Consider the following 12,025-nt stretch of genomic DNA (forward strand, 5'->3'; position numbering starts at 1 on the left):
TTTATCTTAAACACTTTGATTCTCTTGGATAGCATTTTCTGAGGAAAACTGACTCCAGCTGTGGTGATTCTATTTTCCAAATATTTTATCAATACCGGAATGCTGAAATGTATTTATCACTTCAGAAAATAGCAACAAGTTTCCATGAATGCAACATCAAATGCCACATCAACCGGCATGCAAACTTCTCAAGTTATGCCATGTTTCAACATGTGCATTATTTTCTATCTCTCTAGAAGAGAATTAATTTTGATGCAAAAAAACGAAATTGGGAAAATGCTATCAAAGACAAATCTGAGACCAACATACATTGTAAGTTGTGGGTAAGTTGTGGATACAGTGCCAGTAGGTACCAGAACCTTGGGACATTGTGGCAATAACCCCATGGAAACCTTGCTTTATTTCATGTGGGTTCTTTACAAGGCTTATCAGTATATCCACATGACTCTATTTATTATGGTTTCCATATCCCTGAACAACAAACTTGAAACATATCCTGTTGCCATTACTTGCTGACTGTCAAAGACCATTACTATCAAATAATGTTGAAAGAAATTCATTTGTTGGTATAGGTTTGAAAGTCAGACAAACACTTCAACCTTTGACTTTTAGTGAGTTGCCGTTGTGCCTAAAATACTTTAATAAAGGCATTTTTGGCTTTGATTCTGACCTCAAAGTAATACTGGACTTCATATATACAAACTGTTAACATGTTCACATTCCAAGACTGATTATGATCAGGATGTTTGTATGTTCCTTTACACCAAATTTCATTTTCACTGAATTTTTAAGATCATTTTACAGAAAATATCCATCCAATGTGTTTGTTCATCGTTTTTGCCTTCATCACAGAATGTATCTGTTATGTCAACAAATTTTCCCTAATTTGATTTTTTGTTGCCAGACTGGCACCAAACACTGCAAAAATATGGCATGCGGCCTACCATTGAACAATTCTTACACAAGAAACAATTGGTTTTACAATGAAAAATGCAGAGCTGATCACTTCTATTTAAACTTGAAATATTATCAGCAACTCCACCGAAACTGAAGGGTGCTAATTGGCAATTAGCATGTTGGCACTTACCTTGGGTGAAAAGACCGACCACATCAATGTAACACTATTGCACATAAACCTCACTGCCAACATCCTAAATTCACATGATTTGTTATTGCATTTTCTATAGAAATGTTCTTCATCTGTACATAAATTGCTGGTACTAAATGTGAAAACCTTAATACAGAGCCTCATAATGCCTACATTTTTACATCCAACGCTGAAACAATGAAAAAGACGGAGGTATAAACATACCAGTGCCATTCAAAAATACTTTAGAAAAAAAGATGAGATCCTAATGAAGGCCAAGTTTCTTTATCTTTTTGTTAATGACAAGAACCTGTGAGCTATTTATTTATATTTACCAAGAAGATTGATCATGGTTATTGAAAGGCTTGGTATGTCCTTCATCAGCTAGAGGCTTGCCAGCTGGGTTACAAAGTACCCTGATGACAGCAGACAAGTGACCATGGCCAGGACCAAGGGCTTAAGAATACCGGGTAGGCTTTGCTAATTGCTTGGGCCAGCAGAAACACACATATACAAGGTTGTACCTAAATGGCTGTCAACCAGTCTTTTGACAATTTTTATTACTATGGCAGACTCAAAATGTCGTTCCAGGATACAGAGGAAATGTCAAAATAATAAAAAGGATCCCTGATCGCTTATTATTGTAGCAAGGTTGTAGTGCATAGCCAATATGACAGAGAGGGACCAGAAACATGCAATGTTCATTGTCCAAGCAATGGTAATTAACCCCCTTTGTGTTACGTGATAGAGCATTCCCTCAATTTAAAACTGATTTGAAGATGATGGCAATAGAAATAAACAGACAAGTCACATGCAAAAGTTGGTCCTAAAGGCATCTCAAATTCCCTAATTTGGACATGCACCAGGTTCCTTTTTCTTTTTAAACAGATAGGCAATTTTTAAATTATGTTCAACTAACGGTGTAAAATAGCTGCCATAACTGCAAAACTGCATGGAAACAAGTGCTTTGATATATCTTCAAGAGTCCCCAGGAAACCAGAACGGACAAGTGGCAATCAGCACTATAAAACAAATGCATGGAGTGTTTGCATGTCAAGTGCAGATATTCTGACAAGAAAATAGATTACTTTTGAACATTTTAACTCTGCGTTATCTCTTCTTGGAGCTACTTAGAAGATGGGTTACAATTAGACAAGATAAAACCCAATCAATAAGATATACCTAGAAACAAACATTTCAATTATCTCAACACCATTAATTAACCATTTTGAAATATTGTTAATTTCACATTTTTAGGATTTAAGAAGCATATATATTCCAATTTGAAAGGCGTTCAAACAAAATTTCCACATAAAGTCTAAGAACTGAGGAAGTCTGATTTTTTTTTGGTTACAGAACTGGAAAAGCTTGTTTATTTCAGAAAAAGAATGCCCCCAATATTGTGGCTTTAGTTGTTTATCTTTGTCATGCTTGGCGCAGTTAAACACATGTTGACTAATCAGGGTTATGGCTGATTATGGAAACTGAAACCAGTCTGGTGCATAGAATGTTTATTGTAGCAGGATCTGGAGAGGTTTTATAGTGAAATCTAGAAGGCTTCCAGGCAAATCCTGGCAATTGTTGGTGGCCCACAGCCTTCATGGTTTGCAATCTGGAAACTTGTGGTAGGAGGAATGAATTTAATCAAGTTGAAAATTTGACTTTTACAAAGGTACATGGCGACACACAGGCTTCATTATATTACTAAATACATCGCAAAAAAACATTCCAGTACAAGCACTCCAGATAACATTTCAACAAAAACACCAGAAAATGCTTCTGAACTTCCTCCATTAGACCACCCAATCCTAAATACACTGAGAACAGTTCAACTATAGAAATGGACAACTGTTTTGATTATAATGGTGCCAATTCCACCTAAAATCTAAGGGCAAACAAGTGCTGTGGCAGAGTTTGAGCCAGAGGATACAGATAGTTGAAACCAGGTTTACCCTTACTGGTTTTAAAAGTAGGGTGCAAAGTATAATTCCCTAATGTCTTACACTGAACAATTCATTTTTTTTCTTTTATATATTCTCCTTAATAGCAATTTAATAATATTTAATTAAAAGCCTACCTTTTTATTGTTGTAGATCCTGTCACTATTTCACAAGCTCTCGGCTGTCACTGCTTCACAATTGTATATATTGTCTGTCACTATTTCACAAGCTCTCGGCTGTCACTGCTTCACAATATATTGTCTGTCACTATTTCACAAGCTCTTGGCTGTCACTGTTTCACAATATATTGTCTGTCACTGTTTCACAAGCTCTTGGCTGTCACTGCTTCACAATATATTGACTGTCACTGTTTGACAATATATTGACTGTCACTGTTTTACTAGCTGGTTCACTGGTTCACAGCTCTTGAATGTGGCCTCGATCTGAACTGAAACTGAAAACAAATCATACCTTTTTTAAAAGCAAGTATAAACACCATCAATGTTTGCTGACATAATGTTAAACGGCATTCACATGATAAACATGTGAATTTTAGTTGGCATTAACAACATTTTAGATGAAGTCCATACTGTAACTACAACCATCTGCAGAAAATAATAAGTGCGCATGTTACAGTATCATTACATGGACTATTACAATTAAAATCTGCTACAAACATTAGAACCTTTATCTCCAGGGGCTGGAATCTGAAACCTACATTCCTCAGACTCAAAAAATAACTTATCAATTCAATGTTTTCTGGCTTCTGAATGTCGTATTAGATGAAGTTATAACAGCCAGAAATGTTTGCAACATATTAAAAACATATTCTGTAGTGTTAGAATCTGAAAAATTGCAAAGCAATTATGGAAAAACTGGAGCCAGTCGGTTTGTAAAACATGTCCAAATTATACATCAATACCACAAAGACCACCATTTCTAGCTTTTTTCATTCAACATTTCATAAAATGCCAACACAACTCCCATTCTAGTCATTAAACTAGTGAAGTGCTACAATTAATTGTGTAACATGAGACAACTGGCAATAATTCTTCACCATAATCGGAGCTGTTTCCAAGAAAATTGCATGCAAATTAGCCTGAGGGTATCAAACCAGCCATGAGGTCTATGCCTGGGGTGCATGTTTACACTATCCCCCACCATGACACCAAAACAAGTGGCAACAAGACCACTAGGTACAACAACACACCAGAAGTAGCCAAAACAATCAGAACCTGCTTTTACCATCAGTAGCTGCTTACTGACAATATACACCGCACATGAAGTGGGGTAGTATTACAAAGCAAAGTGCAACTCTAAAGCATTTGTGCAGCTGCAAGACCTAATGAGGAAACAAGACACTGTGGGCTACTGAATGTTTTAAGAAACCAACTCTTTCATCCTGGTCAGTGATGAAAGTTGTAGATCTGTTAGTGTAATTATTCCATTAGTGTCTGGTGTGGTGAGTCTCAAAGGTAAGTCTTCTTTCAACTCTTTATTTTCCCTCTTTTACTCTTATTCAAAATATACATGTACTGCTTTGACTCACAAAGTCATGTCCATAACATTCTTAAATAACATTTTTTTCAGTGAAGGGCGGATTCCTGACAACCAGATGGCCAAGAACTTCAATGGTTTCCAATATCAAAGCTTACTCAGATCTTAAATAACAAAGTCACCTCATTAGTGAATAAGCTGATTTTATGACTCTTTGTGCTATGAGAGTAAAACATTACCTATTGCATTTAATAGGTGGCCTGAAGTTTAAAAAGAAATCAATTTCTATTTCCACAGTGGAATTTCTGGGCAACGAAATCTGACAGTTGATAATCTGTCTGCAAGAGCAATTAACCACGAGATAAAAATAATTAGCCACAAGATAAAAGTAATCAGTGGAAATCATACCAGAAAGGTAAACATAGGCTCCTTTGACTTGCCAATTTCCACTGACCACCTGACTGACCGTAAACAAGATATGTTATTTTAAATAACATACTGACCGCAAACCAGTTCTAATCAGCAGTCCCAAAACAACTATGGCAGCATACCCTAACCATCTTGGTGTTGAGGCTTAGTGTTTCATTGTGAAGTTGTGTAATCCATTTTCTTTTGGAGTTAATTAAAAGGTTTTTATGGTGTACCCCCTTTGTAGCACAAAGTGTTAGACATAGTGCTTTCTGATGTAAAACAATTATTCTCCAATCAATGGCACCATAGTCATTACTGTCGGAACAACTATCACTTTATCGACTTTCAGACAGTCTCTCTTTCAACTTAAAACTATTAAAAGCCATTTTACTAGTGAAATAAAAACTGGGGAAATTATTCCCAGAAAATCTTTCCACATGCACTTCTATTGTTCTTTCTTACCAAGGGGTTCATTAAATTCAAATGTTTAAACCATAAAACAAAAACACTTTGAAGGCTTGTGACAATTTTATGATAAAGTAAGCAATTCTAATTTCTACCCCGGAGGTGTGCTTGAATAATAAAACCAGAGATACAGCTTGCATGTTCTCATTAAATTTATAGCCCAAAAGCCACCACCATGGAATTGCATTTAAGTGCATTTAAGTGTGCTCTGTCATGAAAACTAGCCACCTATTGCCAGAAACCAGGACACTGACATCATCACATCATCTTAGCGAAATAAATATAATAAATAATTTAAGATTATTGCAATAAATAATGGCACTTAAGCTAGATGCTGCATATACATGTGGGAAGTGATAGGGAGACAGTATGATCCTACAATAAACCACACATGACCATTACATTTCACTGCTTGACATTCCGAGCATGGTGCAGTGACTGTAATGAAAGTGTGCTGAGAATTTCAGCATGTACCTTGGTTCCTTTTAAGGATGGCATTAATGACCAAGAACTTTAAACAAACATTAAGTTAAAAATGATGTTCCATGATGTGACTATAAATCAGAATTCTTCTTGAGAACAGCATCAGACATGGTAAAACACTCCAGTCCATGGCAGACTTGCAAACAAGGGGGGTAAATGAGGCATGAGAGGTACAAGTAGGCAGTAGTACAAGACCTGTCAGTTTTGACACTGGCATCTTGAATGGGAAAACCTCCGTACATTACTCTTCATCCCAAGCACATTCTTTCTCTCTTTCTAGAAATCACAGTTATACTGCTACAATTTTTTATAATAGCATTATATTGGCATTTCTTGCATGGAATCCGGATTCATCACATTGAAAGTAAACCATACTTAAGTTTGACCATTTTGCATTTCCTTTTAATATTTTAAAGGTTATTAATTATTTCATTTTAAAAGCTCAAATAAAAGTCTATAATGGCAGTATTTTCAATAAATATGTCATAATTAAATACCAGTATGTTGATTAAAGGATGTGGTGAGCTTGGACTAAATATACAAAATAATTACAAACAGTTTAATTATCCATAAGATGTGCATCAAATCTTAGATTCAACTAACATATAACCTGTTATTTCACCGAGGTATTATAATGACACCTTAAATGGTTGATGTATTTCAAGCTTTATTTCACTCAAGAATACTTTTATACATGTTTTAAGGGAAAATAAGTATGTTTCTATGTATTTCAGAGATTAAATTTAATTATTTAGGTATCGATTTAAGGATAAATTAGGTGCCCCCCGCCCCCCTCCGATATCCCGCTAGATTTCCCACTGATTATAGAAACAGAAAATACAACAACAGTTACGTCACAGTCACCTGTATTTTTTCATCTTTTAGAAGTCCTGTCGTTAGTTCCTCATTATTTGTGATATTTTTCTACCCACAATGCATTTTCCATGTGGCAAATGAATAAAACTCATAATCTGCGTAATACTTTCCAAAACATGGAAAACTAGGCAATAAATTCTGAAAAATGTTGCTTTTAAAAAAGAAGTGCTTATATGCAATATGACAGGGTTATTTATAGTACTACTCTCGATGAGGAAGGTTGTATTTCACTTGTGTGGATTTTTCAGATTCAGATTTCAAGGGTTTCTAGCGGGAGTGAAATCAAAACCTGCAAAAAATTTAAACCACAAGAGTTAAATACAACATTCGAAATGTAATACTAATAACTCTTTTAGTTTAAACATAATATATTTTACAACGTTTGGGAAGAAAGTAATGATAACTTATACAAAGACACTCTCATTGGCACGATGTTGCATGAGAGTGTTGTGGGGGAAAACGGAGTACCCTGAGAAAACCCACTTGTCCAGCTCGGCGACCACTAACCAAACTCACACGCGCCCAGGCTAGGAATCAAACCCGGGTCGTCTTGGCGAAGCGAGTGCACTAACCACTGCTCTAACCAGGCAACCAAATAACTCTTTTATTGAATACATTATTAGTTTAAAGGTACTTGCTCATGTTTTTGCAAAGTGCACTTTTTTAAGTGTGTGTTTACTTAATTACGACTTTGTTGTTACATGATTTGTTGATTGACATAATCAAATAATGTTATCAATATATTCTTAAAGAGGTCAAAATATCCACCACTTTTGTCCAGGTGGCCTTGTGGTTAAGGTGTAGGCATTTTTTTCTCTAGACTTTGCACCCCACTGAAACCAAAATGCTTTCTTTTATACTTTAACTGTATTTTTTTTGCAATATTAGAGAGTAAGAGATAAAATAAGTGTTTTCAGATGCAATACCGGGAAAACTGATTTTTGGTCCAAAAACATGATCGAGTACCCTTAACCGCCACCTAAAATACATATGATTTCATAATAAATACCATTTTAATGATGCACAAGAATGTTTTATGACGTAATTATGAAATTGCGCAATTTGTTATCATGTGACATCAGCAGAGTGGAATACGCCTGTATTACACTGGAGGGGAATACAGACAACTGTATTTTACAATATGTATTGCATGAGAACTATATGGGTATATAATCAATACAACCACATACCTGCCTCTTAAGACAATAATCCTTTACAAAGTCCCTTCACAAACTTGCATTTAAAGCAATTCAAAACAAAACGAAAAAATGCACACCTGAATTCTGCAACAGTTTTGAGATTTATCACTTTCTTCCTACAGCAAACATCTTGCAAATTGTCAGTAAGAATTCTTATCTCCAAAACATATCTTGCATTACCTTGGAAAAATATTCTTCCAGGATAGGTCTTTAATTGCAGACAAATAAAATAGTTAACATGAATGGTTAGCAATCATTCTGCACTTTCATATGCACACTTTGTACACTTGATGTTAAATGCATGGCACTCTTGCGCAGAATGTAAAGACTGTGAGACTAGTGTACTTCAAAACATGGAGACAAACCATTGAGACACACCACTCACTAGCAGTAGGCCAAGGTTGATTAACTCCGCATGTACTACAGTTACCAAGCCATCTGCAGGTATCCAGGCAATGTTGTGGTACATGGAGTCTTTCCTTGTCCAAACAACCTCTGTAATTGTTGTATGACAACAATGTAAGTGTTCGCCCAGCTATACTGCATGACTTACCTTCCTGGAGTAAATAATAATAGACAACTCTCACAGGGTGCCAAGAAAAGCTGTATAACTGTAAAGGTGGTGAGATACTCTATGCTCTAGCACTGAGGGGAATAACTCAACTGTTATTTTAGCCAGAGTGATTGGCCTTGATATGCATGTAGGTTTTGTCTTTGCTGACATGTTTATTAAAGTCTGCTACGTTTCATACAAATATATTGAAGGGTTTTTGAGTTAAACATACATTTTAGCTCGACTATTCGAAGAATAGGTGGGCTATACTACTCGCCCCAGCATCGGCGTCGGCGTCTGGTTAAAGTTTTAGGGCAAGTTGGGATTTTCACTTATATTCAATTGACATAATACTTCACACAGTTGTTCAGGGCCATCACATGATGAGGTTAGATAACTCCATATTATTCTTTACACAGATTATGGCCCCTGATTGACTATGGAACTTCGGTTAAAGTTTTAGGGCAAGTTGGAATTTTTATTAATAACTTCTATATCCTTTGTTCAATTGACTTATTACTTCACACAGTTGTTCAGGACCATCACACAATGAGGTTACATAACTCCATATTATCATAAATACAAGTTATGGCCCCTGATTGACTTAGGTTAAAGTTTTAGGGCAGGTTAAAGTTTTAGGGCAAGTTGGGATTTTCACTTAAAACTCCATTCAATTGACTTAATACTTCACACAGATGTTCAGAGCCATCACATAATGAGGTTAGATAACTCCATATTATCTGTTATACAAAGTATGGCCACTGATTGACTATGAAACTTAGGTTAAAGTTTTAGGGCAGGTTGGGATATTGTTTAATAACTTCTATACCCTTCATTCAATTGACTTAATACTTCACACAATTGTTCAGGACCATCACTCAATGAGGTTACATAACTCCATATCCTTAATACAAGTTATGGCCCCTGATTGACTTAGGTTAAAGTTTTAGGCAAGTAAAAGTTAAGGGCAAGTTGGGATTTTAATAAAAAAAACTTCTATACCGTTCATTAAATGCACTTAATAAAATTCAAAATTATTAACGACCATCTTACAACAAGAAACTCCGCTTTAAGCCTAAATACAAATTATGGCCCTTGAATTTTTTAATTTTTTTTTGATTTCCTTTGAAAGGCATATTTGTATATTCTTAAACACATTTTCATAATGGGAAATCAAGTTATTTGAATGACTTGCATCATTGTTTGGGCGGGCTGGTGGGAAGGCAGCATCAAAGTCACCTTATGTATCAAATAATTTTAGTTAGGTTTGACATAAAGAGACCAAACTTGGTATTATTACATTGTTATTGTATTCTAAGTCAAAGCGGCGTAGTCGAGAGCGCTGTCTTACGACGGCTCTTGTTATGTTACCATTGATAAATGTTTTTGTTTTTTTGCATGAATGGGACAATGTTGGTGCTGATCAATGACATCAGCAGCTTAATTTGACAATTTATCACCTTCTTCTTCAAAACACATATGAGGTAAAAGCATTTCTCAAACTACTTATACTCTTGTAATGCTCATAAAGTCGGCAAGGCAAGAAACTGTCCAGCTGCTGCATTCCCAGAATTTGGCAACTGATTTTTCACTAAGATGACTGACTTAGGCTGAGGGACTCTCTTGACAAATTAAGTACTTTCTGATAAGCCCAGAACTAGCCTATTAATACAATGTCTTTGCACTCAACAAGATTATTACCAATTAGTTAAAATAATTATGAGCGTTTTTGCAATAATTACTACTTCAAAGTCAGAGGGAGGCCATAATGATTTTGGTTAGATGTTTTACACAGCAGGTCGGATATCCACTTAGTTCTCACATAAAGGGGAATGAAGGCTTATCATTTTAATTTCCCGTCATAATTTGATACTTTCAGATAACCACCAAGAAAATTAAACTAAGGTTCTGCAAGAGTACACCAATATTATCTATTGAATGCGCCATGAGTAACCTCTGCCACTCCGGTACCATTTTCTTACCACGTAATAGTATCGATTTAATTGCTTAGTAAAGCAAATATAAATAATAAATATCTCAGTCTAAGTGAGCAAAAACACTAAGTGCATCTAGCTCAGATGTAAATCAGAGTTGAAAATGACTCTTTCCAAGAAAAATATTAGAATATCAAATTTGTCATATTTATAAGGCTCCCATTTAAATTAACACATGTACTGGCATATTGTATGTTTTTTCTTCCATAAGCATTTACCAATTCTCAGACCATTTAACCGAAAAGATCATGTGATTATAAAGTGCACACAAATATTCCCAGTATTCTCCTTGTCTTGTGTAGTTAGCAATGGCCGATTCCTTAAGCAAACGGTTGACGGCACTTCCTGCATATTTCTGCAAACGTTCTGTAGTTGTTTCTGATTATTCTAGTGTTTAAACATTTCACAACATTATTTTAAGTGAATTCTACATACATTTTTTGCGTAAAATCATTTAAAACAAAATCGCTTTACTGACGATATCTACTGTATACTGGCGTACAACATTTAATAAATAGCATTGTTTCGTTTTTTTATGTCTTGTGTACACATTTTCAAAAATCTGTATATGTAGAAGCCTTAATACTTATATGTATGATGTCAATGATTCACACAATACACATTCAACCATTGTGTATGATTCATTTCATGCCTAAGATGGAAGTTCAGGATAAGAAAATTAATATTGAAGTGAAATTGACACTTACTTCCTACATTCAGCAGAGAAACCTTTGAATTGTCTAAGAAGTTTTTGTTGCCATATCTGATCAGTGGCAGGCCGGTGCTTTGAGAATTCCAGTACAATATCAAATAATACATATATGCCACTGATTCCAGACAATATTTCTTAGAAAAATAACAGTACTTAAGCATAATTTTGAGAAATATGACGCCATGGTATTCGAAAAATCTGTTTCAAAGATCTGCAAAGATCTACAGTAATTGAATAAATGTTGATGTTATTTATGCTTGCAAAACTTAAAAATATGAAATCTGCTTCGAAATAGATTGACCAGAAATCAAACAAGCTTATAATAAGATTATATGTCATCAGTGAAATATTACAGTTAACCTCAGGTATGTCTGAGAATGTTTGTTTTTCAGATACCTTTCAAGCAGACAACACTATCTCATTGAAATTTGTTATAAGGAAATATAAAACATTGCTGGGAAATTTAGAAAATGAACTCAGCATTAATAATACTGCCAGACTCCCGCATATTTATTTTTTTAAATGGTCTTCCTACACTACATGGAACCAAAAATAATTATAATCATAGACAATTAAGGTGTCTGTTTTCTTATCAGTTCCTGCTATAATGCACATTTTGTTTCCATTTTTTACTTCATTAGAAAGACTTAATTCCATTCCCAATCATTCTTTCTTTTTTTACATTTCAACACTTCAGTTACAGAAGCAATATGTTTAACAGCCAACAAAAAACAAAAACTGTACAGATTCAGCATTAATTTTCCATTTCAAAGAGTTTGAGAAAACACCATACCTACCTTAAAAAGAT

General features: G+C 35.0%; 1 protein-coding gene across 1 annotated transcript in view; it reads right to left on the reverse strand.

The window, feature by feature from the left end:
- Positions 1-12,025, reverse strand: part of LOC128227059 (teneurin-m-like) — a 104,880-nt gene that overhangs the window by 56,315 nt on the left and 36,540 nt on the right. The window contains 1 exon segment of the mRNA XM_052937255.1: positions 3,165-3,481. The gene's annotated coding sequence lies outside the window, so the exon portion shown is untranslated.

Source organism: Mya arenaria, chromosome 3 (genome assembly GCF_026914265.1).
Source record: "Mya arenaria isolate MELC-2E11 chromosome 3, ASM2691426v1".
NCBI classification, from domain to species: domain Eukaryota; kingdom Metazoa; phylum Mollusca; class Bivalvia; order Myida; family Myidae; genus Mya; species Mya arenaria.